Source organism: Somniosus microcephalus, chromosome 4 (genome assembly GCF_052327205.1).
Source record: "Somniosus microcephalus isolate GS21.2 chromosome 4, FLI_Smic_1.0, whole genome shotgun sequence".
In the NCBI taxonomy this organism is placed as follows: Eukaryota; Metazoa; Chordata; class Chondrichthyes; order Squaliformes; family Somniosidae; genus Somniosus; species Somniosus microcephalus.
Window position 1 is genome coordinate 131027640 of NC_140990.1, and position 22024 is coordinate 131049663.

At 47.7% G+C, this 22024-nt stretch overlaps 1 long non-coding RNA gene across 1 annotated transcript; it reads right to left on the reverse strand.

The window, feature by feature from the left end:
- Positions 1-1168: 1168 nt before the first annotated feature.
- On the reverse strand, positions 1169-8194 carry LOC147119773 (uncharacterized). The gene is made up of 2 exons (XR_015078079.1): positions 7943-8194; positions 1169-5640 (listed from the first exon to the last, which is right to left on the reverse strand). It is a non-coding gene; the product is annotated as an uncharacterized LOC147119773 (long non-coding RNA).
- Positions 8195-22024: the final 13830 nt, after the last annotated feature.

Consider the following 22024-nt stretch of genomic DNA (forward strand, 5'->3'; position numbering starts at 1 on the left):
GAAGGACATGGGCAGCAGACGCATGGGAACATCACCACCTACAAGTTCCCCTCCAAGCCACACACCATCCTGACTTGGACCTGTATTGCCGTTCCTTCACTGTCACTGGGCCAAAATCCTGGAACACCCTTCCTAACAGCATTGTGGGTGTACCTACACCATATGGACTGCAGCGGTTCAAGAAGGCAGCTCACCACCATCTTCTCAAGGGCAATTAGGGATGGGCACTAAATGCAGGCCTAGCCAGCAACGCCCACATCCCATCAATGAATAAAAAAAAAGATAGGTTTACAGTGCATGTGTGTAAATGCACGAAGCGTGGTAAATAAGGTTGGCGAGTTGCAGGCGCAGATAGCCACATGGAAATATGGTGTTGTGGCGATAACGGAGACCTGGCTCAAAAAAGGGCAGAATTAGGTACTAAATATTCCTGGATATAACGGGCACTTGGAGAGGTTTAAGCTCATTGAGAGCCAACACGGATTTGTAAAATGCAGATCGTGTTTGACTAATCTAATTGAATTTTTTGATGAAGTTACAGGGAGGATTGATGAAGGGAATGCAATGGATGTTGTCTACATGGATTTCAGGAAGGCATTTGACAAAGTACCACATAGAAGGCTGGTTAACAAAATTGAGGCTCATGGAATAGGTGGGTCAGTGGCAACTTGGATAAGGAATTGGCTTAAGGACAGAAAACAGCAAGTTGTGGTAAATGGCTGTTTTTCAGACTGGAGGATGGTAGACAGTGGTGTTGCCCAAGGTTCAGAGCTGGGGCCACTGCTTTTTTTGATATATATATAAAAATGACCTGGATATTGGAATACAGAGTAGAATTTCTAAGTTTGCCGATGACACCAAACTTGGGGGGTGTGGCAAACAGTGATGATATCAATCGACTGCAACAGGACATAGAAAGGCTAGCAGAATGGGCAGACAAGTGGCAGATGGAATTTTGGCAGAAGGAACAGTGAAGTGGAGCAGTGCCGCCCTTCAGGAATGAAGGGGTTAACAATGCAGCTTGCACACTTTACAGAGATCAGCGGAGACAGTTCAGACGTGTTGACCACAAGGTCTTGATGCTTTTGCAAGATTAGATGAAGTGAGCTCAGAAGCACCAACCACAAACTATGGAAGTGAAACCACACGGGACACAGCAAGACAGAAATGCAGACATGTGGATTTACTAAAGGTTACAAAATATAACAACAGGTGAGATCATGAAGATCATGTGACAATAAAATATAGGCGAAAGATTGTGTGACACGAGATAGGGAATTAGCCAATCAGCAACTGTGCACGCGGGCTTTAAGCCAATTAAAACAGTGTAACGGAATATGCACGAGGTTACCACGACTTTTGAATGCATAAATATGTAACACTTACTGTATAATTTCGGAGAAGTCTGCTGGTGCGCCAGTAAAAGATTGTCTCCCCACCGGTGTATTAAAGGCTTTTGATTTGTACCTGACAGACTTGTGTCGAGTGTTGAATAAATATTCTACATCAAACAGGGAGAGGCAATATATACTTAATGGCACAGTTTTAAAGAGTGTGCAGGGACAGAGGGACCTGGGAATTAATGTGCATAGGTCCCTGAAGGTGGCAGAACATAGTGAGAGAGTGGTTAGCAAAGCATATGGGATCTTGGGTTTCATAAATAGAGGTATTGAGTACAAAAGTTGAGAAGTTATGCTGAACCTTTATAAAGCGCTGGTTAGGCCACAACTGGAGTATTGCGTCCAGTTCTAGTCACCACACTTTAGGAAGGATGTGAAGGCCCTTGAGAGGGTGAAATGGAGATTTACCAGAATGTTTCTGGAGATGGGGGATTTTAGTTACAAGGACAGGTTGGAGAAGCTGGATTTGTTTTCATTAGAGTAAAAGGAGGTTCAGGGGTGACTTGTTAGAGGTGTACAAGATTATGATGGGTTTGGATAGGCTAGATGGGGAAAGGCTGTTCCCACTAGTTGATGGTACAAGGACTAGGGGACGCAGATTGAAGGTTTTGGGCAAGAGATACCGGGGAATGTGAGGAAAAACTTTTTTTTACGCAGCGAGTGGTGAGGACCTGGAATTCGCTGCCGATGGCAGTGGTGGAAGTGGAGACACTCAATGTTTTCAAGGGAAGACTGGATAGGCACTTGAGGGAAATAAACTTGCACGGTTACGGGGATAGAGTGGGGAATGGGACTGACTGGATTGCTCTACAGAGAGCCGGCACGGACTCGATGGGCCGAATGACCTCATTCTTTGCCGTTATGACTATGATTCTATAAGATATAAGAGAGAGGATGTCCTGGAGGGGTCAAGGACAGAATCTATTTGGTTAGAGTTAAGAAACAATAGAGGTGCCATTACACTACTAGGTGTATTCTATAGACCACCAACTAGTGGGAAGGATATAGAGGAGCAGATTTGCAGGGAAATTACAGAGAGGTGCAAGAACTATAGAGTAGTGATAATGGGGGACTTCAACTATCCTAATATAGACTGGGATAGTAATAGTGTAAAGGGCAGAGTGGGGGAAGAATTTCTGAAGTGTGTTCAGGAGAACTTTCTTGATCAGTACGTTTCCGGCCCAATGAGGAACAAGGCATTGCTGGATCTGGTTCTGGAGAATGAGGTGGGTCAAGTGGAGCAAGTGTCAGTAGGGGAGCATTTAGGAAACAGTGATCATAGTATCATAAGGTTTAGATTAGTTATGGAAAAGCACAAGGAGCAATCTAGAGGAAAAATACTGAATTGGAGGAGGGCCAATTTCAGTGGGTTGAGAACAGATCTGGCCCGGGTAAATTGGAATCAAAGATTGGCAGGCAAAACTGTACTGGAACAATGGGCTGCCTTTAAAGAGATGGTTCGGGTACAGTCGAGGTACATTCCCACGAGGGGGAAAGGTAGGGCAATCAAAGCCAGAGCTCCGTGGGTGGTGAAGGAGATAGGGAGTAAGATGAAACAGAAAAAGGGGGAGTATGTCAGATGTCAGGTTGAGAATACAAGAATCAGGCTGAATATAGAACGTTCAGAGGGGAAGTGAAAAAGGAAATAAGAGGGGCAGAGAGAGAATATGAGAATGGACTGGCTGCTAACATAAAAGGGAATCCAAAAGTCTTCTATAGCATATAAATAATAAACTGGTAGTAAGAGGAGGGATGGGTCCGATTAGGGACCAGAAGACGACCTATGCATGGAGGCAGATGACATGGCTGAGGTACTAAATGAGTACTTTGCATCTGTCTTTACCAAGGAAGAAGATGCTGCCAAAGTCACAGTGAAAGAGGAGGTAGTTGAGATTCTGGATGGGAGAAAAATTGATAAAGAGCAGGTACTAGAAAGGCTGGCTGTACTTAAAGTAGCTCAGTCACCAGGACCAGATGGGATGCATCCCAGGATGCTGAAGAAGGTAAAGGTGAAAATTACAGAGGTACTGGCCACAATCTTCCAATCCTCCTTGGATACAGGGGTGGTGCCAGAAGACTGGAGAATTGCAAATGTTACACCATTGTTCAAAAAAGGGTCTAAGGATAAACCCAGCAACTATAGGCCAGTCAGTTTAACCTCGATGGTGGGGAATCTTTTAGAAATAATAATCTGGGACAAAATTAACAGTCACTTGGACAAGTGTGGATTAATTAAGGAAAGCCAGCACAGATTTGTCAAAGGCAAATTGTGTTTAACTAACTTGATTGAGTTGTTTGATGAGGTAACAGAAACAGTTGATGAGGGTAATGTGGTTGATGTGGTGTACATGGATTTCCAAAAGACGTTTGATAAAGTGCCACATAATAGACTTGCCAACAAAGTTGAAGCCCATGGAATAAAAGGAACAGTGGCAGCGTGGATACGAAATTGGCTAAGTGACAGGAAACAGAGAGTAGTGGTGAACGGTTGTTTTTCGGACTGGAGGAAGGTATACAGTGGTGTTCCCCAGGGGTCAGTTCTAGGACCACTGCTTTTCTTGATATATATTAATGACTTGGACATGGGTGTACAGAGCACAATTTCAAAATTTGCAGATGACACAAAACTTGGAAGTATAATGAACAGTGAGGAGGATAGACATAGACTTCAAGAGGACAGAGACAGGCTGGTGAAATGGGCGGCCACGTGGCAGATGAAATTTAACGCAGAAAAATGCGAAGTGATACATTTTGGTAGGAAGAACAAGGAGAGGCAAAATAAACTAAAGGGTCGAATCCTAAAGGGGGTGCATGAACAGAGAGACCTGGGGGTTTATGTGCACAAATCGTTGATGGTGGCAGGGCAGGTTGAGAAAGTGGTTAAAAAAGCTTACGGGATCCTGGGCTTCATAAGTAGAGGCAGAGAGAACAAAAGCAAGGAAGTTATGATGAACCTTTATAAAACACTGGTTCGGCCTCAACTGCAATATTGTGTCCAATTCTGGGAACCACACTTTAAGAAGGATGTGAAGGTTTAGAGAAGGTGCGGAAAAGATTTACAAGAATGGTTCCAGGGATGAGGGACTTCAGTTACGTGGATAGACTGGAGAAGCTGGGGTTGTTCTCCTTGGAGCAGAGAAGATTGAGAGTAGATTTGATAGAGGTGTTCAAAATCATGAGGGGTCTGGACACAGTAGATAGAAACTGTTCCCATTGGCGGAAGGGTCGAGAACCAGAGGACACAGATTTAAGGTGATTGGCAGATGAACCAAAGGTGACATGGGGAAAAACTTTTTACGCAGTGAGTGGTTAGGATCTGGAATGCACTGCCTGAAAGGGTGGTGGAGGCAGATTCAATCGTGGCTTTCAAAAGGGAATTGGATGAGTACCTGAAGGACAAAAGTTTGCAGGGCTACGAGGGAAGGGCGGGGGAGTGGGACTAGCTGAAGTGCTCTTGCAGAGAGCCGGCACGGGATCAATGGGCTGAATGGCCACATTCTGTGCTGTAACCATTCCTTGATTCTACGAACACATTAAACCTTCATAGAATAATTACCAGTCATTTTTAGACTGGAAACTTAACCCTGCCGTTTCACTTTCAGTCAGGAACAGATCGCAGTTTGACACCTGGTGTCTCAGCAGGGTCGATGACTGAGTGAATCCCTTCCCACACTCAGAGCGGGTGAATGGCCTCTCCCCAGTGTGAACTTGCTGGTGTATCAACAGGTAGGATGAACACGTGAATCCCTTCCCACACTTGGAACAGGTGAACGGCCTCTCCCCAGTGTGAGTGCGCCGGTGTACAGTGAGGTTAGATGATCACCTGAACCCAGTCCAGCAGTAAGAGCACCTGAACGGTCTCTCGTCAGTGTGAGCACATTGCTGATGTGTCAGTTCCGTTGAACTTTTATAGCACTTCCCGCAGTCCTGACATTCAAAAGGTCTCTCGTCAGTGTGAACTCGCCAGTGCTGCTGCAGATTGCATGACTGAGTGAATCCCTTCCCACACACAGTGCAGGTGAACGGCCTCTCCCCGGTGTGACTGCACTTGTGTCTCGACAGGCCAGAGGATCGGCTGAAGCCTCATACACAAACAGAACACATGTATGGTTTCTCCTCGCTCTGAACGGTGCTTTCTGCTTCCATGCTCAAAGGTCCTGATGAATCGAGTGACTCTGTCAGATCTTGAAGTGTTGTTTGGTTTGAGTTTCCAGTCTGCAAATCCTCCCTTTCGAACACCCTGCAAAATGAATTTAAAACAGGAAAAAGGGAGGGCGAGAGAGAACCCAGAAAAACACAAAGGCAGGTTGCGAAATTGAGCTGAATGAATCTGGGAATTTGTGGGGCCGGCAATAGAAAAAAGTGACCATGAAAGCTGCCGGATTGTCGTAAAAACCCAACTGGTTCACTCGGTGATGTTGAGGGTTCCAGCCCTGGGACTATAAATGGGGATTCTAACCCTGGGACTGTACATGGGATTCCGACCCTGGGACTGTACATGGGGATTCCGACCCTGGGACTGTACATGGGGATTCCGACCCTGGGACTGTACATGGGGATTCCGACCCTGGGACTGTACATGGGGATTCCGACCCTGGGACTGTACATGGGGATTCCGACCCTGGGACTGTACATGGGGATTCCGACCCTGGGACTGTACATGGGGATTCCGACCCTGGGACTGTACATGGGGATTCCGACCCTGGGACTGTACATGGGGATTCCGACCCTGGGACTGTACATGGGGATTCCGACCCTGGGACTGTACATGGGGATTCCGACCCTGGGACTGTACATGGGGATTCCGACCCTGGGACTGTACATGGGGATTCCGACCCTGGGACTGTACATGGGGATTCCGACCCTGGGACTGTACATGGGGATTCCGACCCTGGGACTGTACATGGGGATTCCGACCCTGGGACTGTACATGGGGATTCCGACCCTGGGACTGTACATGGGGATTCCGACCCTGGGACTGTACATGGGGATTCCGACCCTGGGACTGTACATGGGGATTCCGACCCTGGGACTGTACATGGGGATTCCGACCCTGGGACTGTACATGGGGATTCCGACCCTGGGACTGTACATGGGGATTCCGACCCTGGGACTGTACATGGGGATTCCGACCCTGGGACTGTACATGGGGATTCCGACCCTGGGACTGTACATGGGGATTCCGACCCTGGGACTGTACATGGGGATTCCGACCCTGGGACTGTACATGGGGATTCCGACCCTGGGACTGTACATGGGGATTCCGACCCTGGGACTGTACATGGGGATTCCGACCCTGGGACTGTACATGGGGATTCCGACCCTGGGACTGTACATGGGGATTCCGACCCTGGGACTGTACATGGGGATTCCGACCCTGGGACTGTACATGGGGATTCCGACCCTGGGACTGTACATGGGGATTCCGACCCTGGGAATGTACATGGGGATTCCGACCCTGGGACTGTACATGGGGATTCCGACCCTGGGACTGTACATGGGGATTCCGACCCTGGGACTGTACATGGGGATTCCGACCCTGGGACTGTACATGGGGATTCCGACCCTGGGACTGTACATGGGCATTGCGACCCTGGGACTGTACATGGAGATTCTAAGCCTGGGACTGTACATGGAGATTCTAAGCCTGGGACTGTACATGGGGATTCTAACTATGGGACTGTACATGGGGATTCCATAATGTGGTCTCCTCTACATTGGGGAGACCAAACACAGATTGGGTGACCGCTTTGCAGAACACCTCCGTTCAGTCCGTAAGGGGGACCCCGAGCTTCCGGACACCTGTCACTTTAATTCACCGCCCCATTCCCACTCAGAGCTCACTGTACTCGGGCTCTTGCATTGTTCCACGGAAGCTCAATGTAAACTCAAGGAACAGCACCTCATCTTCCGATTCGGCACTTTACAGCCTTCCGGACTCAACATCGAGTTCAACAATTTCAGATCATAACCTCGGCCCCCATTACATTTTTGCTTATATTTTATCCACATCTTTGTTTTGGCCCTTTCCCCCCCCGCTTTTTTTTCTCTCCCACATGGCAGCTATCTCTCATTCTGCTAGAGCCGTCTTTTGTCTCCACTAGTCCTATCACCATCTCGTCTCGTTTTGACTACCTCTTAATGTCTCCTCACTTCTTTTGTTCTCTCTCAGCCCTGCCTTTCAATCTATTTCATTTCCTTTCCAGTTTTGAAAAAGGGTTAGACCCGAAACGTTGACTCTATTTTCTCTCCACGGATGTTGCCTGGCCTGCTGAGTTTTTCCAGCATTTTCTGTTGTTATATGGTGATTCCAGCTCTGGGGCTCTTCTGTTACAATTGTGTGGGATGTTAACTGTATGTTCTGCTTTTACCAGCAGCTTCAGGAGAGATGGTGAGAAAACCGAAGTGTGGAGAGTCTGAATCAAATAACTGAGTTAATGATTCACTCTCCCGGGCACTAGGACCCGGTTGGGAACAGACACTGAAGCCCCGCCCACTCTTTGTTCCGACCAAAATGTCTGCGCATGCGCTTTGCTACTCACTGAATCAAGATGGCGGCCGTTAGCCTGGGCCAGTGACAGGGAGAAGCCCCGAAGCTGCAAACTCGGGACCATCCGGTTATTATTCAGGGCTTGCGGCCTGCGCCAGTTACGAATAAAGCCTCCCCGCCCGGTTGCCGGTCAAATACTCCGGGCCCTCCGCCCGCTTCTCACCAATTTATCAGCACCTGGTCCACAGCCTCCTTCTTACGCATCCACCGACTTCCGCGATTGGACGCACCGCGCATGCTCATAACCCAGACGGTCCCGCGCCTGCGCACTGGGCTCCTGTAGTCTGGGTACGGCACATTCTCTCCCACGGGGAATGCTGGGTAAATTCCCCGCCATTTAAAGGCCGCATTCGTAAATAGAACTGGGATTGCATTGAGCACTGAACCATATAATTACAAAATACTGCGGATGCTGGAAATCTGAAATAACAGCAGAAAATGCTGGAAGTACTCAGCAGGCCAGGCAGCATCCGTGGAGAGAGAAACAGAGTTAACGTTTCAGGTCTGGGACTCTTCATCAGAACTGGAAAAAGCTGGAGATGTAACAGATATTAAGCAGGTGCAGAGACAGGGGGGCGGTTAGGAGGGGAGAAAGAAGTAGAAAGAACATCCTGTACTTTTGTAAGAGGCAGGAAAGATAAAATGTTGCAAATGGGAATGGCAAAATTCATACTGCATGAATAATGGGTATGATGCGGCCGGACCTGCTGTGATTTCCAGCCAAAAAAATAAATAAATGTTTTTTGTCTTTTTTTGTTTTTCATACAGACCCCAGCATCTGCAATATTTGACCCCTTGTGACCCCACCTCATTGTTCTTTGATGTAATGTTTCCCTGACTGACCTGTTTGGACACCATTCACACCTTTGACTGCTGTGATTATCTCTCTGCCGAGGTGTGATTAATGGCAGTTGGAAAGGTTACCTGTAAACATCTGACATGATTCTCTGACTATATAAGCTGTGTCTTTATGCATTTCTCCACTTCACCTGAAGAAGGAGCAGCGCTCCGAAAGCTTGTGATTTCAAATAAAGCTGTTGGACTATAACCTGGTGTTGTGTGACTTTTTACATTTGCCCACCCCAGTCCAACTCCGGCATCTCCACACCATGAATAATGGGGGCAGGGATAATTATCTGAAATTGTTGAACTCAATGTTGAGTCCAGCAGGCTGCAAAGTGCCCAATCGAAAGATGAGGTGCTGTTCCTCGAGCTTACATTGAGCTCCATTGGAACAATGCAATAGCCCGAGGACAGAGAGATCAGAGTGGGAGTGAAGCGGTGAATTAAAGTGACAGGCGACCGGAAGCTCAGGGTCCCCCGTACGGACTGAACGGAGGTGTTCCACAAAGCGGTCGCCCAATCTGCGTTTGGTCTCCCCAATGTAGATGAGACCGCATTGTGAGCAGCGAATACAGTATATTAAATTGCAAGAAGTACAAGTAAATCGCTGTTTCACCTGGAAGGGGTGTTTGGGGCCCTGGACAGTGGGAAGGGAGGAGGTAAAAGGGCATGTGTTGCACCTCCTGCGCTTGCACGGGAAGGTGCCAGGTGAAGGAGCAGGCCTGTTGGGGGTGATTGAGGAGTGGTCCAGGGTGTCGCAGAGGGGGCGGTCCATTCGGAATGCTGAAAGGGGAGGTGAGGGGAAGATGTGTTTGGTGGTGGGATCATGCTGGACCATGTTCATTCTGGTAGTTAGAGTGTGTTTCTGCTGATCTTAATGACCCCTATACTTGGGCTGGAGATTAATATTCTGTATAAATATTGAATAAATCAACTTTGTTTCAAACACAGTGCATTCAATAACAACAGAAAATGCTGGAAATACTCAGCAGGTCAGGCAGCATCCGTGGAGAGAGAAACAGAGTGAACGTTTCAGGTCTGTGACCCTTCGTTAGAACTGGAGAAAGTTAGAGATGTAACAGATTTTAAGCAGGTGCAGAGGCAGGGGAAGGGGGAGGGGAGGAGAGAATAAAAGGGACGGTCTGTGATTGGGTGGAAGGCAGGAGTGGTTCAATGTTGCAACTGGGGATGGCAGAATCATCAACACCTGCTGCCTGAAAAAATAGGGGCCGAGGTTATAGTCTGAAACTGTTGAACTCAATGTTGAACCACTGCTCTCGCCGCATCCTGAGATCCACGCTCAACGCCATGCGTTGCCACATGAACACTCTCAACCTCTCTCTTCAGCAGCACCGGTTCGCTCTATCTCAGAGCTGTCCTGGTCCACAGTTCCATTTCATCCTTTGCCTCACCTGGTGCTTCAATAAAAAACTTTTTTTCTTCCTTTCAGCTGTCAAGGATCGCAAGCTTCAACAACTCTTGGACACCAACACCCCTCCGGAACCTTCTTCCCCTTCACTTTCTTCTGACACCATCCCTTCTTCCAATCTCACCCCCTGCCGTGTTTTCACTATCTGCTCTGACCTTCCCCTCTCTGACGCTGAACGATAAGTCCTCAGCAAAGGCCTGAGCTTCATCCCTTTACGCCCCCACCTCAATGAACTTCGAGCTCGGCATGACGCTGAGCTCTTTTTCCATTGCCTTTGTCTCCCTGCCCACTTCTTTGGCCAGGAGTCTTCCACCTGCACAGCAGACCCTTTCACTTTCAGAATTCCTGCTCTACCTGGACCCCTCCCTCTGGCCTCTTACCCTCTCTAGATCTTTTCATTGCGAGCTGCTGGCGTGACATCGGCCGTCTCAATTTCTCTGCTACCCTCACTCACTCCAACCTACCTCCCTCTGAACTTGCAGCATTCCGTTCTCACTGATCCAACCCTAACATTGTCATTAAACCTGCTGACAAGGGTGGCACTGTTGTTGTTTGGCGAATTGACCTCTACTGTGTGGAGGCTGAACGCCAACTCTGGCATCTCCTCCTACCTCCCCCTGGACCATGACCACACTACCAAAGATCAAACTATTGTTTCCAAGACTGTCACTGATCTCATCTCCTCTGGAAATCTTCCCTCCATGGCCATCAAACCTCATAGTCGCCCAACCCCGCACAGCCTGCTTCTACCTCCTTCCTGAGATCCACAAACCGGGCTGCCCTGGTAGACCCATTGTTTCAGCCTGTTCTTGCCCCATGGAACTGATTTCTTCCTATCTCGACTCTTTTTGCTCCCCTTGTCCAGTCTCTTCCCACCTACATTTGCAACTCTTCCGATGGCCCTCCGCCACTTTAGCAGTTTCTGCTTTCCTGGCCCCCAACCGTCTCCTTTTCACTATGGATGTCCAATCCCTCTACACCTCCATCCCCCACCAGGATGGCCGAGGGCGCTCCGCTTCTTCCTTGAACAGAGGCCCAACCAGTTCCCATCCACCACCACCCTCCTCCACCTGGCTGAACTTGTTCTCACATTGAACAACTTCTCCTTTGACTCCACTTACTTCCTCCAAATTAAAGGTGTTGCTATGGGAACCCGCATGAGCCCTAGCTATGCCTGCCTTTTCATGGGATAAGTGGAACATTCTTTGTTCCAGTCCTACTCAGGTCCCCTCCCTCACCTCTATTTCTGGTACATTGATGACTGTATTGGTGCCATTTCTGGAACTCGCCCTGAACTAGAAAATTTCATTCACTTTGCTTCCAATTTCCACCCTTCCCTTGCTTTCACATGGTCCATCTCCGACTCTTCCCTTCCATTCCTCGACTTCACTGTCTCCATTTCTGAGGATAGGCTAGCGACAAACACCTGCTATAAGCCCACAGCTAACTGAATACACTTCCTCCCACCCCATTTTCTGTAAGGACTCTATTCCATTCTCACAGTTTCTCCATCTCCGCCGCATTTGTTCTGCCGATGCCACCTTCCATACTTGTGCTTCCGACAAGTCTTCCTTTTTCCTCAACTGAAGATTCCCCTCTACCGTGGTTGACATGGCCCTCAGCTGTGTCTGTTCCATTTCCAGCACTTCTGCTCTCACCCCATCCCCTCCCTCCCAGAACCATGATAGTGTTCCCCTTGTCCTCAGTTTCACCCCACCAGCCTCCACATTCAACGGATCATCCTCCGCCATTTCCGCCACCTCCAGCGTGATCCCACCACCAAAATCGTCTTCTCCTCACCTCCCCTTTCAGCATTCCGAAGGGACCGCTCCCTCTGCAGCACCCTGGTCCACTCCTCAATCACCCCCAACAGCCCCTCCCCTCCCCACGGTACCTTCCCATGCAAGTGCAGGAGATGCAACACCTGACCTTTTACTACCTCCTTTCCCACTGTCCAGGGTCCCAAACACTCCTTCCAGGTGAAACAGCGATTTACATGTATTTCTTGCAATTTAGTGTACTGTATTCGCTGCTCACGATGTGATCTCCTCTACACTAGGGAGACCAAACGCAGATTGGGTGACCACTTTGCGGAACATTTCTGTTCAGTCCATAAGTGTGGCCCCGAGCGTCCGGTCGCCTGTCACTGTAACTCTCTGCTCCACTCCCACTCTGACCTCTCCATCCTCGGCCTATTACATTGTTCCAAAGAAGCTCAACGTAAGCTCAAGGAACAGCACCTCATCTTTTGTTTAGACACATTACAGCCTTCTGGACTCAACATTGAGTTAAACAGTTTCAGACTATAACCTCTGCCCCTATTTTTTCAGGCAGCAGGTGTTGATGATTCTGCCATCCCCATTTGTAACATTTCATCACTCCTACCTTCCACCCAATCACAGACCGTCCCTTTTATTCTTTCCTCCCCTCCCCCTTCCCCTGCCTCTGCACCTGCTTAAAGTCTGTTACATCTCTAACTTTCTCCAGTTCTGACGAAGGGTCAGAGACCTGAAATGTTAACACTGTTTCTCTCTCCACTGATGCTGCCTGACCTACTGAGTATTTCCAGCATTTTCTGTCGTTATTTCAGATTTCCAGCATCTGCAGTATTTGCTATTGTACAGTGTATTGAATATTTGATTTCTCTGTGATAAGAGGAGACACATTGATGTTCTGTTACCGACTGTTCCGTTTTGGGGCATTTCTTACTCTAGATTATAACGATTCTCACCTAGTTCACTTTCTACCACATCTAACCCCAAGCTTGTTCCATTTGAGTACATGGCTTGTGGGTGTTATAGACTGAACTGCAGTGTCCACTCCTTTATAGAACTATCCTGCATAAGATTTGAAATCCGTTATTATCTGTATCATTTAACCCCTTTTGGATCCGATTTAGTAAAAACTCTTTCAAACATATTGCATGGGATCGCCTTTGAAATGTTCTGATCTTTGTAATTGTCATTGCTGATTTTGATGGTCTCTTTGATTTAATCTCTTGTTATTAACATACCTTGTACTAATTCTTTATTCGAGATAATAGTTTCAAATACTTCCTTTATCAGGTCTTTAGCTCCTCCATTGATCCCTGTTAGTAATCCTTGGTTAGAGTTTAGGGGCTGGGGTTTGGGTTAGGATGTTAGGCTTATGAGATAGTGATTAGTGATTACTCCTGGTGCCACGTGCTAGTGACTATAGGAATAAGAGGATAGAGCAGATGAATGCGTGGCTAAAGAGTTGGTGCAGGAGGGAGGGCTTTAGTTTCCTGGACCATTGGGTCTGCTTCTGTGGAAGGTGGGACCTGTACAAGTCAGACGGGTTGCACCTGAACCGGATCGGAACCAACATCCTTGCGGGGAGGTTTGCTAGTGTTGTTGGGAGGGGGGGCGGCGGTTTAACTAACTTGGCAGGGGGATGGGATACGGAGTGGAGCTATAGTAGGGGGTGATGCACAGCCAAATATAGAGGAAAAAACAAGTCAGCCTGGAAGGCAGAGCAAATATGTAACGGCACAAGGGAGTATGGCAAGGCTGGATGGCATTTATTTTAATGCAAGGAGTCTTGCGAGTAAGGCAGATGAATTGAAGGTGTTGATGAACAATATGATATTGTTGCTATCACAGAGACATGGTTGAGGGAGGGGCAGGACTGGCAGCTCAATATTCCGGGGTATAGAATCTTCAGACGAGACAGAGTGGGGTGTAAAAGAGGAGGGGGTATCGCAATATTAATCAAGGAGTCAAATACTGCTGTAAGGAGGGATGATATCTTAGCAGGTTCCTCTAATGAGGCCATATGGGTAGAACTTAAAAACAAAAAGGAGGCAAGCACTTTGCTGGGAGTGTACTATAGGCCCCCAAACAGTCAGGGGGAGATAGAGGAAGAGATATGTAGGCAAATCTCAGGGAAGTGTAGAATAAAAGGTAATAATAGTGGGGGATTTCAACTTCCCCAATATTAACTGGGAAAGTCAGAGTGTGAAAGGCTTAGAGGGTGCGGAATCCTTAAAGTGCATCCAGGAGAGCTTTTTGAGCCAGCATGTAGAAAGTCCTACAAGAGAGGGCTGGTACTGGACCTAATTCTAGGGAATGTGGCTGGGCAAGTGGTAGAACTATCAGTAGGAGAACATTTTGGTGACAGTGACCATAATTCGGTGAAATTTAAGGTAGTCATGGAAAAGGACAAAGATGGACCGGAAATAAAGGTTCTAAATTGGGGGCAGGCCGATTTTAATATGATAAGGCAAGATCTGGCCCAAGTGGACTGGGATCAGCTACTTGTAGGAAAATCCACATCACAGCAGTGGAAATCTTTCAGAAAGGAAGTAGAGAGAGTACAACACCAACATGTTCCCGTAAAGGCCAAGGGTGGTACCAACAAGCCCAGGGAACCCTGGATGTCAAGGGATATACATGGTGTGGAGATGCCGGAGTTGGACTGGGGTGGACAAATGTAAGAAGTCACACAACACCAGGTTATAGTCCAACAGCTTTATTTGAAATCACAAGCTTTCGGAGCGCTGCTCCTTCTTCAGGTGAAGTGGAGAAAGGCATAAAGACACAGCTTATATAGTCAGAGAATCATGTCAGATGTACAAGGGATATACAAGAATGGATTAGGAAAATAAGGGAGGCTTTTGGCAGATACAAATGACTAAAAACTTTGGAAGCCCTGGCGGAGTATAGAAAGTGCAGCGGGGTACTTAAAAAAAGAAATTAGGAGAGCAAAGAGGGGGCATGAAAAACACTGGCAGGCAAAATAAAGGAAAATCCCAAGGTGATTTGTAAGTATATTAAGGGCAAGAGGATAACCAGGGAAAGAGTAGGGCCCATTAGGGACCAAAGTGGCAATCTGTGTGTAGAGCCGGAAGATGTGGGTGAGGTTTTAAATGAATATTTTGCATCTGTGTTCACTATGGAGAAGGACAATGTAGGCATAGAAATCAGGCAGTGGGATTGTGATATACTTGAACAAATTAGTATTGAGAGGAAGGAGGTACTAGCAGTTTTAGTGGGCTTAAAAGTGGATAAATCCCCAGGCCCAGATGAGATGTATCCCAGGCTGCTGTGTGAGGCAGGGGAAGAGATTGCAGGGGCTCTGACACAACTTTTCAGAACCTCTCTGGCCACAGGGGAGGTGCCAGAGGACTGGAGGACAGCTAATGTAGTACTATTGTTCAATAAGGGTAGTAGGGATAAACCAGGGAATTACAGGCCAGTGAGCCTAACATCAGTGGTAGGGAAATTATTGTAAAAAATTCTGAGGGACAGAATTAGTCTCCACTTGGAGAGGCAGGGATTAATCAGGGATAGTCAGCCTGGCTTTGTCAGGGGGAGATCATGTCTAACCAATTTGATTGAATTTTTCGAGGGGGTGACTAGGTGTGTGGATGAGGATAGTGCAGTTGATGTACTCTACATGGACTTTAGTAAGGCTTTTGACAAAGTCCCGCATGGGAGACTGGTCATGAAGGTAAGAGCCCATGGGATCCAGGGCAATTTGACACATTGTATCCAAAATTGGCTTAGTGGCGGAAGGCAGAGGGTGATGTTTGAAGGTTGTTTTTGTGACTGGAAGCCTGTGTCCAGTGGTGTACCGCAGGGATCATTGCTAGGTCCTTTGCTGTTTGTCGTGTATGTTAATGATATAGATATGAATGTAGGAGGTATGAGCAGTAAGTTCGCAGATGACACGAAAATTGGTGGAGTGGTAAATAGCGAGGAGGGAAGCCTCAGGCTACAGGACGATATAGACGGGTTGGTCAGATGGGCAGAACAGTGGCAAATGGAACTTAACCCTGAAAAGTGTGAGGTGATGCATTTTGGGAGGACTAACAAAGCAAGGGAATACACAATGAATGGTAGGACCCTAGGAAGGACAGATGATCAAAGGGACCTTGGTGTGCATGTACATAAATCCCTGAAGCCAGTAGGACAGGTAGATAAGGTGGTTAAAAAGGCATATGGGATACTTGCCTTCATTAGCCGAGGCATAGAATATAAGAGCAGGGAGGTTATGATGGGGCTGTACAAAATGCTAGTTAAGCCACAGCTGGAATACTGTGTGCATTTCTGGTCGCCACATTATAGGAGGGATGTGATTGCATTGGCGAGGGTGCAGAGGAGATTCACCAGGATGTTACCTGGGCTGGAGCGCTTCAGCAATGAAGAGAGACTGGCCAGGCTGGGGTTGCTTTCCTTAGAGCCGAGAAGGAACTGATTGAGGTGTACAAAATTATGAGGGGCATAGAAAGGAACTTTTCCCCTTAGTAGAGGGGTCAATAACCAGGGGGCATAGTTTCAAGTTAAGGGGCAGGAGGTTTAGAGGGGATTTGAGGAAAAACTTTTTCACCCAGAGGGTGGTTGGAATCTGGAACTCACTGCCTGAAAGGGTGGTAGAGGCAGGAACCATCACAACATTCAAGAAGCATTTAGATGAGCACTTGAAACGCCATAGCATACAAGGCTACGGACCAAGTGCTGGAAAATGGGATTAGAATGGCCGGCACGGACACGATGGGCCGAAAGGCCTATTTCTGTGCTGAATAACTCTATAACTCTATGACTCTAAACCACTTTTGACAATGCCAGTGTCACTAAACATGTACTCTTTCATTTCATGGTGTTTTAACCTCATGCATGATGAGTTAGAAAACAGCCTCATGAATTGTTCATTCAAGGAACCTTCTTTCTGGCCCGAGCCTAATTCCCTCTCTTCTGTCACATCTCTACATTTGCCACAGAAAAAGACATCAGGGTTATTAGACTTGGGCACAAGAACAGGCGGATCCACGTGTTGTTCTGGTTACATCCAATCATTGGCCTGCCTGAAAAGGGCTTCTGACAATAACCTGTCACCAGGCCCCACCAGTCGCCATCTGATTCCACCATCATAGCTTCATCCATTACCCGCCTTTCACCCTCACTGGAGCTGATTTCACCTCCATGACCATTCCCCATACTGAGGCTTTCTGATTCACATTTTATAGACTCAGTGTAAGTGGTCCCTGTATTTGGTGTCTCCGAGCAAGTGGTCCCTGGATTTGGTGTCACATTGTAAGTGGCACCTGGACTTGCTGTCACATTGTAAGTGGTCCCTGGATTTGGTGTCTCAGTGTAAGTGGTCCCTGGATTTGGTGTCTCACTGTAAGTGGTCCCTGGACTTGCTGTCTCAGTATAAGTGGTCCCTGGATTTGATGTCTCACTGTAAGTGGTCCCTGGACTTGCTGTCTCAGTGTAAGTGGTCCTTGGATTTGGTGTCTCAGTACAAGCTGTCCCTGGATTTGGTGTCTCAGTGTAACTGGTCCCTGGATTTGGTGTCTCAGTGTAACTGGTCCCTGGATTTGGTGTTTCAGTGTAAGAAGTCATTCATAGAGTGGGTTCCCCAGGCCCCGCCCCCACACAGAGGGGGTTCACCAGGCCCCGCCACCACACAGAGCGAGTTCCCGCTGGACCTGGATATAAAGAGGCCGTGCGTTGTTCCTCCTCCCACTGCCTGGGGGAATGGGGCAGATATTTAAAGGGACAGGGACTCCCCTTCCTCTGTCTATTTATAGTTAAAGGGACAGACCCATTTATCTTGGAGTGTCGGCGGACTTCACTCACAGAGCTCCCATTAACAGTCGCTCCCTTCTGTACTGTGCAGTGATTGTAACCTGTCTGTTTCGGTGACTTGAGCCTTTCTAAAATGTCTCACTATTTTTGATGATCCATTTGACTTGCTTGTTTAATGTTGAAAGTCTTCAGAATTTTGCAGTGTAACAAAGGTTTTGTTTAAAGATGGAGTGATATTTCTTTCTAAATATTCTGTTCTCCCCCTCCCCCTTCCACTTTGAAACACTGCACTACTGACTAGGAAGGTATCAAGTTCAATCCTTGATCTGTGCTGTTAGTTGATGGGCAGCAGTTCAGGGGCTATAATTATCCTCAGTCCCACTGGGCTAACTAAGAGTAAGAATCAGCCACTGCCCCTGCTCTTGATGGAGATCCAGTGACATCAACTGGGAAGTGTGTGGATGTCCATTGAGGGCAGGATTGGACTGCTGTCACTGCTGACACTCACTGAGTCGGCTGATGGTGAGGCCCTAGAATCATAGACTCGTTAGAGCACAGCTGGAGGCCCATCGAGCCCGTGCCGGCTCTCTGCAAGAGCACTTCAGCTAGTCCCACTCCCCCCGCCCGTTCCTCGGAGCCCTGCCAACATTTTACCTTCAGGTACTTATCCAATTCCCTTTTGAAAGCCACAGTTGAATCTGCCCCCACCACCCTTTCAGGCAGTGAATTCCAGATCCTAACCACTCGCTGCGTAAAAAGTTTTGCCTCATGTCACCTTTGGTTCGTCTGCCAATCACCTTAAATCTGTGTCCTCTGGTTCTCGACCCTTCCGCCAATGGGAACAGCTTCTCTCTATCTACTCTGTCCAGACCCCTCATGATGTTGAACACCTCTATCAAATCTCCTCTCAACCTTCTCTGCTCCAAGGAGAACAACCCCAGCTTCTCTAGTCTATCCACGTAACTGAAGTCTCTCTATTCCCTCGAATCATTTTTCTGCAACAAATCTTTTCCACATTATCTCGAAGGCCTTCACATCATTCCTAAAGTGTGGTGCCCAGAATTGGACACAATACTCCAGTTGAGGCCATAAGAACATAAGAAATAAGAGCAGGAGTAGGCCATATGGCCCCTCGAGCCTGCTCCACCATTCCATAAGATCATGGCTGATCATTAACCTCAACTCCACTTTCCCGCCCGATCTCCATATCCCTTGATTCCCCTAGAGTCCAAAAATCTATCTATCTCAGCCTTGAATATACTCAAAGACTCAGCATTCACAGCCCTCTGAGGCAGAGGATTCCAAAGATTCACAACCCGCTGAGTGAAGAACTTCCTCCTCATCTCTGTCTTAAATGGCCGACCCCTTATCCCGAGACTATGCCCCCTAGTTCTAGACACTCCAGCCAGGGGAAACAACCTCTCAGCATCTACCCTGTCAATCCCCTTCAGAATCTTGTATGTTTCAAAGAGATCACCTCTCATTCTTCTAAACTCCAGAGAGGTCGGACCAGTGTTTAATAAAAGGTCATCATAACTTCCTTGCATTTGTATTCTATACATTTATTTATGAAGCCCAGGATCCTGTATGCTTTTTAACCGCTTTCTCCACCTGCCCTGCCACCTTCAACAATTTGTGCACAAATACCCCCAGGTCTCTCTGTTCAGGCACCTCCTATAGAATTGTACCCTTTAGTTTATATTGCCTCTCTTACGTTCTTCCTACCAAAATGTAGAGGTTAACTAGTTGCACCCAGCCAGATTCAGTTCCTTCTGGAGAGAAGATTTCAGGAGATGGTTTTTGTTGTGTATGTACCTTTAAGAGAATAACTGGTCTCAGACTGCAGTACCAGCAGTGACCACCCCTGTATAAAAGGCGCTAGTGAGCCTCTGTTGTTTCAGTTTCACTATTGACTTCCATCAGTAAAGACTTGTTTTGTTCAACTCCTGCTGTCCGTGTCTCAATCATTCATGGACGTAATACTGGCGACGAGCAGATACGAACCTACCTGCAGTCTGCACCACCTCCTGGGATCCATTCCTACAGCGAAGTGAGCAGAGGTCGAGGCCAGAAAGAAAAGAAAGTAAGAGGCAGTAGAAATGGGCATCGACTGTGGGCATCCGCCCCTGTGTTAGCGGAGTTGAAGATTGCTGGAGAAACTGTCGGAAGCGGGGCCTGGTTCCTGTCAACGGTGCTTCAGCTAATCGGGCTGGTGGCAGGTAGTGCACTGATCCTTCCTGGGCTGCGGCGGTCGCGAACTCGAGCGGGTGGTTTGCAACGGGGCCGAGCAGCATTGTCGGGAAGAAGAGAGAGAGAGGGTGGAGCACACAGGGCGCCGCCGGTGCTACGAAGCCGGGCTGCGTATAGACCCGCGAAGAGGGAGGCAAGAGTCCCACAGGGTTGTTCCACAATGGGAAAATAATAAAAAGAAATATTAAATGCGCAAGAAACCGCGAGGAGCTGCAGGTTGCAACGGGAACCGTGGAAAGCAGCGCAAGCAACAGCGGGGAAGAAGGCAAAGCGCGGGAGGCACCATCTTAATCAGCGGGGAAGAAGGCAAAGCGCGGGAGGCGCCATTTTAGATTTGCAAGATGCCGAAGACTGGCTGTATCACTGCTTTTGATAATACAATAGAGGACTGGACCACGTATGTGGAAAGAGTCGAGGTATATTTCGAGGCAAACGAAATAGCTGAGGAGAAAAAGGCATCGATATTGCTATACTTAATGGGCGCTAGAACGTACGGCCTATTGCGGGACCTGATTACTCCAGCCAAACCGAAGGCGAAGAGTTTTAACGAAATTGTTGCTGTCCTACAGGAACACTTAAACCCTGCACCACTGTTGATAGCAGAAAGATTTAAATTCCACAGGAGAACTCAGCATAAAGATGAGAGCAATGCTGAGTACCTTACGGAACTACGCAAGCTATCAAAGCACTGCCAGTTCGGAGAAGGACTGGCAGATACCCTACGGGACAAATTTGTCTGTGGACTCCTGAGTGAAGGAACACAGAAGAAGTTACTATCAGAGAAAGAGCTGACGCTAGATAAGGCTTTCAGCGTGGCAGTATCGTATGAAGCAGCAGCCAGGGGAGCTGCAGAAATTCAACAAAAGCCACAGGAATACGGCACCCACGAAATGACGCGGGGATTTGCAAAATGTTATCGCTGCGGCAGAACTAACCATGACCAGAAGGACTGCTGGTCCAAAGACAAAATATGCAGGCAATGCGGAAAGATGGGACACATTGCATGAGTTTGCAGGTCTGGGAAGAAGACCAGCAACAACAAAAAGGCTACTAAGGGACCGTACAAGAAAGTACAAAAGATGACGGACAGTAGTTCCGAAGACCAGATGAGCGATAGTGAATCCAGGAACAGGAGACTAAGCTGTCTCAAACTTCACAATGTAATCGCAAAAGAGGATCACCGAACCATTTGGGTCACCCTCACGATAGCAGGGTCCCAAGTTAAAATGGAATTGGATACAGGATCAGCGCTAACCGTCATGAATTGACGAGACTACGAGCGGCTATTCTCACACATACCCTTGAGAGAGACAGCCATCGTCTTGACGACGTATACGGGGCAAAAAGTATACCCCAGAGGAAAAATAAGGGTGCCTGTCGAATGCAACAGCAAGAAAATACGGAAATTGTATCTCTACATACTGCCAAATGGTGGACCACCATTATTGGGACATGAATGGATCAGGAAGATAAACTTAGATTGGCACTCCATTCATGCAATGACGGTGGACGGTAAAAAAGATGAAGACGTCACTCCTGGATGATTGTCAACAGTCTTAGCTAACGCCAATGAGGTATTTCAACAAGAACTGGGCACGCTTAAAGGCGTAACTGCCTCGATAAAAATAGAAGAGAATGCAGTTCCCAAGTTTTTCAAAGCAAGACCGGTACCATATGCAATTCGCCCAGCCGTCGAGGCAGAGCTGGAGAATCTGGAGAAGGCAGGCGTGTTGTCTAAGGTCGACTGGAGCGAGTGGGCGACACCCATCGTTCCTGTCATAAAGAAAACGTTAAGCAATAAGTCCGGGGAGCCAAGGAAGATTCACATCTGTGGGGATTTCAAGGTGACGGTGAACCCAGTCCTTCACACAGTACAATATCCTCTTCCAAGGATAGAAGACATCTTCGCCTCACTGTCTGGAGGGAAGCGTTTTACAAAAATTGACCTAGCACAAACTTATTTGCAGATGGAGGTTGAAGAGTCCTCTAGGAAGTATCT